General features: G+C 49.8%; 1 pseudogene; it reads right to left on the bottom strand.

The window, feature by feature from the left end:
• Window positions 1-5,648: 5,648 nt before the first annotated feature.
• LOC100393622 (small ribosomal subunit protein eS7 pseudogene) lies at window positions 5,649-6,299 on the bottom strand (annotated as a pseudogene).
• Between the last annotated feature and the right edge of the window lie 351 nt (window positions 6,300-6,650).

A 6,650-nucleotide genomic window follows, 5' to 3' on the forward strand; every position in this document is an offset into this window, starting at 1 on the left:
CATACTTGTGAGAATGTAGGTGGGTCAGCGCTGGGGAAAGGTGCCTGCTAAGTTTCCACCTGGGGGAGGTGGTATGACTTTCAATTCCTGTCTCCTGATTCATCCCCAAGTTACTCATTCATTTCCATGGAAAAGGTTACTGCTTATGGCCATGTCCCCAGCTGCTGCTGGGCCAGTTGGGTGTTCCATTCAGCTCTGGCTCACACAACACGTTCTCCAGGCTCCTGATGCAGGGGAACCTGCATCAGACCCAGTGCTTCTTGCATAAATATATATGTATATGTTTATTGCTCTGTTTTATATATATACGTATATATATTGCTCTGTTATATATATATATATATGTCATATATATATGTATGTGTGTGTGTGTATATATTGCTCTGTTATATATGTGTGTGTGTGTGTGTGTGTGTGTGTGTGTGTGTGTGTGTATTGCTCTGTTACTGTCATCCTGGCTGCAGTGCAGTAGCACAATCACAGCTCTCATTGTAATCTCAGACTTTCAGGCTCAAGCAATTCTCCTGCCTCTGCCTCCCAAGTAGCTGGGATTACAGGCACATGCCACCATATGCCGCTAATTTTTATATTTTTCACAGAGATCGGTCCTTGCTATGTTGCCGGGGCTGGTCTCAAACTCCTGGCCTCAAGCCATCCTCCCACCTTGGCCTCCCGAAGTGCTGGAATTCCAGGCCTGAGCCACCATGCCTGCCAAAACTAGTATTTCAGATGTTTCTTTCTATCCTGAAGTTGAATACCCAGGTATGTAATTCACCTATACATGTGATTTCAGACACATCCGTATCATGCCCTATTTAGAATCTAAAGGAGGATTAAAAGGAAGTTAATTTGACATAAAATTGTATATGGGACATTAGATACCCCTCCACCCCAGAGACATAAAGAAGTAGTGAATCACTTGCTCCTGCTCGGGAATCCTCAGGAAGGTGACGGCCACAGCAGACGGCCACAGGTGTGCCTGTGGGTGATGCAAGCATCGCAGGCCAGCAGGCTCTCAGTGATGTGATTTTCCAAAATGGTGATCAACTCTTGGTTAACATCGACACGAAACTAAGAACAACTTTGCCTCCATTTCCAGTGTGCCTGTGCTCCTGGGAAATGTAGGGACTATGCATACCGAGCAGGAAAAAATGGCCTTTCTACATAAAGTGCAGTCAGATTCCAGACGCAGATAATTTCAAGCAGGATTTTCACCCATGTGAATGTCCCAAGAGATGGCAGCCCATCCTGTGAGACGAGGGCCCATTCTTGTTATCGGGGGCTGTCTGTCTAGCTTTCCCACCCACTACCACCACCAAATGCCAGTGGCTCCCACACTCACACATTATGGAGACAAATTTCTAACCCCAGTAGGGACAATCCTGCCCCCAAGAGAGCAACAGGACTAGCAGGTCAGGTCCTGCCCCTCCCTGCGAGGTCTTCCCTCTCACTGTTCCCATCTTCTCCCTGGCTCCCTTCCTCCCTTCCTCCCTTCCTTCCTCCCTCCCTCCCTCCCTCCCTCCCTTCCTTCCTTTCTCCCTCCCTCCCTTCCTCTCTCCCTCCCTCCCTTCCTCCCTCCCTCCGTCCCTCCCTTCCTCCCTCCCTCCATCCCTCCCTTCCTCCCTCCCTCCATCCCTCCCTTCCTTCCTCCCTCCCTCCCTTCCTTCCTTTCTTTCTCCCTCACTTTCTCCCTCCTTCCCTTCCTCCCTCCCTCCCTTCCTTCCTCTTTCTCTCTTTCTTTCATCTTTCTTTCTGAGTCACGATCTGTTGCCAGGCTGGAGTGTGGTGGTGGCTCGGTCTCAGCTCATGGCAAACTCCACCTCCTGGGTTTCAGCAATTCTCCTGCCTCAGCCTCCTGAGTAACTGGGATTACAGGCACTTACCACCATGCCCAGCTAATTTTTTGTATTTTAGTAGAGATGGGGTGTCACCATGTTGGCCAGGATGGTCTTGATCTCCTGACCTTGTGATCTGCCTGCCTCAGCCTCCCACTGCGCCCAGCCCTCTTTATTTTATTTTATTTTATTTTATTTTATTTTTTTGAGACTGAGTTTTGCTCTTGTCAACCAGGATGGAGTGCAGTGGTGCGATATTGGCTCAGTACAACCTCTGCCTCCCAGGTTCTAGCAATTCTCGTGCCTCAGCCTCCCCAGTAGTTGGGATTACAGATGCACCCCACCATGCCCAGATAATTTTTATATTTTTAGTAGAGATGGGGTTTCACTATGTTGGCCAGGCTGGTCTGGAACTCCTGACCTCAGGGGATCCACACACCTTGGCCTCCCAAAGTGCTGGGATTACAGGAGTCAGCCACTGCAACTGGTCCCTTCTTCTCCTTTTCACCCAGGAGGCCTCTCCTCTTTCTTCAAGTCTCCATGCATTATTCAGTTTCCCAGAACACCCACCCTGACCACTGCAGGCTGGGGAAACATCCCTTCCTGCCCCATTCGCCCTACCTCCAGAACCTGAGAACCCAGTTACCTTGTGCATCTTTGGATTTCAAGTCCAATGCCTTAACCACTCGGCCACCTTGTGCATCTTTGTACCCACACCTACCCCTGGGAAGCCAGGAGCCTTGACCCTTCATCATCAACCCCACGTCAGCCTTCGTGCCTGGTATTCAGTAAGTGCTCCATAAATGTCAAAAACAGGAATCCTAGCAGTAGCTCCCCTTCCTGTGCTGGGCTCACTCGATCCTCACAAGCATCTCAGAAAGTAGAACTATTCTTAGTCCCATTTTTTAGATGAGGAAACTGAAGCTCAGAGAGGTCAGGTGACGTGTCCAAGGTCACAGAGGGGATGCGTATACCAATCTAGCCCTTCAAATTCTCTAGAGCGGCATCTTCCTGTTTCTGTAACTGCCCCTCCTAACACCTCCAGCAACTTTTTTTGAAAGACTCAAACCTGGCTTGGCACGATGGCTCACCCCTGTAATCCCAGCACTTTGGGAGGCCTAGGTGGGAGAATCACAAGGTTAGGAGTTCGAGACCAGCCTGGCCAATACAGTGAAACCGTGTCTCTACTCAAAATACCAAAATTAGCTGGGTGTGGTGGCAGGCGCCTGTAATCCCAGCTACTTGGGAGGCTGAGGCAGGAGAATCGCTTGAACCCGGGAGGTCGAGTTTGCTGTGAGGTGAGATTGTGCCACTGTACTCCAGCCTGGGTGACATAGCTAGAATCCGTCTCAAAAAAAAAGAAGACTCAAATATCACTCCTTCTCCCAACACCCCCACAAGCCTCTTAAACCATCCAGCTCTTTCAGATGTCCAGCCCCTGGGCTTCCACAGACCTGCTCCCTGTTTCCTGACCACAGCCGCCTCCCTGCCTTTGCCTGTCCTCCCCTTACCGTCTCTAGTTTGCCTGTCCCTCGAGGCCTATGTGAGTGCTGCTCTCCCCTCACCATCCCAGTCCCCTCCGTGAGCTGTGATGTTTGAACCCGTGTCCCAGCCTTTGATATCAGCCTCTCCCAGGTGGGGCTCAGGCCTTCCTGACTCCTGAGTGACTCCCGAGGGCACCCAGCTCAGGGCCTGGCCTGTAGCCCGTGACCACATGCCCAATCCCCCCACATTTGCTGAGCTCCGTGTGAGCTGGGCAACTACAGACGCGTAAGAGGGAACTGAGAACAGGTGGGTGCACAGACGCATGTGGGTCACCCTCCTCTTCCTCACCTCGCCATTGCTGCCAAGGCCATGGGCACCTGGCAGGGCTGGAGGCCAGAAGATATCCCAAGTCCAGTGGCCACCACCAAGCTGGCCCTGGTCCAGCTCATCCAGGACAGGGTCTGGCTCTATTGACTTCAGCTCCTGTCTAGCCCCCAGCAGGTTTGGAGTCACCCTGCATTGGTTCCACAGATGAGGCTCAAGAAGGGGGTGTTGGTAGAAGCAGGGGACCCAGACTTCTCCTTCCCGGCTCACTCAATGGCTTCAAGCCACAGGTCAGCCTCTCTGAGCTTCAGTTTCCCACCCGTAAACTGAATGTTTGGAAGGAGATGATCTTCAAGGTTGCCTGCAGTTCTGATATTTTAGGGTTCATCCGACAACCGTGTTTGAGCAGCTCTGTGCGTCATGGGTGAGAGGCTTTTGGAGGCAATGGAAACCAGTCCGACCTGAGATTACAGCCTCTCACTCCTACCCTCCATTTCCATTATGTTTTCTCCTCAGCATCTCGTAACACCCGATACCCTTGCAATTTCATCTGTTTGATTTGGTGTTTATCTCTGTGAGTTCTAACCCAGCCCGTAGAGCAGGGCCTGGCACATAGTAAGCACTCAATAAATACTTGCAGAGTGAATGAATGAAAAGATGAATTGGATCAAATGAGTTCTATGACATCCATTGTCTTTATCAACTCCCAACAAGATCAAGAACAATCAAAACAAAAACAATCTTGGGCCGGGCGCGGCGGCTCATGCCTCTAATCCCAACACTTTGGGAGGCTGAGGTGGGTGGATCACGAGGTCAAGAGATCGAGACCATCCTGGTCAACATGGTGAAACCCCGTCTCTACTAAAAATACAAAAATTAGCTGGGCATGGTGGCGCGTACCCGTAATCTCAGCTACTCAGGAGGCTGAGGCAGGAGAATTGCCTGAACCCAGGAGGCGGAGGTTGCGGTGAGCCAGAATCGTGCCGTTGTACTCCAGCCTGGGTAAAAAGAGCAAAACTCCATCTCAAAAAAAAAAAAAAAAAAATCCTTTTGGGCCAGGCGTGGTGGCTCACACCCATAATTTCAGCACTTTGGGAAGCCAAGGCAGGACCATAGTGGGAGCCCAGGAGTTTGAGACCAGCCCGAGCAACACAGTGAGACCCTGTCTCTGCAAAAACAAACAGCAACAAAATGAGCCATGTCGCGGACCTGTAGTCCCAGCTACTCAGCAGGCTAAGTCAGGAGGATCACTTGAGCTACCGTACTACAGCCTGGACAACAGACTGAGGCCCCAACTTTTAAAAAAGCAACCAAACAAACAAGAATAATCTTTTGAGGCCAGGCACAGTGACTCATGCCTATATCCCAGCACTCTGGGAGGTTGAGGCGGGTGGATCACTTGAGGTCAGGAGTTCAAGATCAGCATGGGCAAGACGGTGAAACCCCGTCTCTACTAAAAATATAAAAATTAGCTGGGCATGATGGCATGTACCTGTAATTCCAGCTATTCAGGAGGCTGAGGCAGGAGAATCACTTGAACAAAGAGCAAAACTTGGTCTGAAAAAAAAAAAAAAAAAAAAAGAAAGAGAAAAACTTTTCCTTCGCCTCTCCCTCTCTGCCCTGTCCATCCCTGTCCTTCTTTCCAGAACCTGCTGATTGTGGCACAGGCTGAAAGCAAACCAAGTTCAGGGTCAGTGGCGGTGCCTGTGGTGGCCGTGGAGGATACAGGCTCCATCCCCACCCCCACCCCGGCAGGCAGGCAGGCAGGCAGGCAGGCGGGCATGCGTGATCCCTGCCAAAATCCCGACTGCTGCTGGAAAGTTCCTGGGAATTCCTGTGTACTGGCTTTTTTGTGCTAAACACGAAAGCCTTTTTTTGGTCTTTGCACATCAAAGCATTTTTAAAATGAGATTCCCCTAGCTCCTGGTGGGGAATCCCCTGTCCCACTATTATTATTATTATTATTATTTTACTGTGAATATATTTTTTATTTAGTCATTCTGTTTACAACTGAAACCCTGGGAATTCAAAATTAACATCCTTGCCCGTGAGCTTCTTATAGACACCAGAAAAAGTTTCAACCTTGTGTTCCACATTGTTCTGCTGTGCTTTGTCCAAACGAACCTTTATGAGCCAACTGCCATCCAGTTTCACGCGGATTCTCTTGCCCACAATTTCACTTGGGAAGACCAGGTCCTGCAGGATTGCATCGTGCACAGCTGTCAGTGCACAGCTCCTGGGACGCTTTGGTTTATTTTTTGCACGGCGTTTTCGAGTTGGCTTAGGCAGAATTCTCCTCTGAGCGATGAAGACAACATGCTTCCCACTGAGCTTTTTCTCTAATTCGCATACTGGCCGTACTTGGATTTTCTGGAAAGATTTTAGTTGAGGAACAGGATCAGAAATTATGATAGCTTTCCGGCCACCACCAACTTCCATTTCCTTGGCTGCCGTTCTTTCAGCTCCCTGAGCTGAGCCTTGAGGTCCGCGTTCATCTCTAGCTCCAGAAGAGCCTGGGAGATGCCGGATCCGAACTCATCTGGCTTCTTGCCATTGGGCTTCATGATCTTGGCGCTCGAACTGAACATGGCTTTCTCCTTGGTGAGCGCTGACTTAGGAAAAGACCCAAATCTCGCGAGAGCACGTCAAAATCCCCCACCATTATTTTTTAATGTTTGATTCTTTAATTTGTAAAAATTTGTGCATTTTTTTTTTCTTTTTTCTTTTTTCTTTTTGAGACAGAGTCTCCCTTTGCCGCCCAGGCTGTAGCGCAGTGGTGTGATCTTGGCTCACCGCTACCTCCACCTCCACCTCCCAGGTTCAAGCGATTCTTCTGCATCAGCTTCTTAAGTAGCTGGGGCTCCAGGCACTAGCCACTATAATCAGCTAATTTTTGTATTTTTGATAGAGATGGGGTTTCACCATGTTGGCCAGGCTGGTCTTGAACTCTTGACCTCAGATGATCCACCTGCCTGAGCCTCCCAGAGTGCTGGGATTACAGGTGGG

The sequence above is a fragment of the Callithrix jacchus genome, chromosome 20, assembly GCF_049354715.1.
Source record: "Callithrix jacchus isolate 240 chromosome 20, calJac240_pri, whole genome shotgun sequence".
Classification (NCBI taxonomy): Eukaryota; Metazoa; Chordata; class Mammalia; order Primates; family Cebidae; genus Callithrix; species Callithrix jacchus.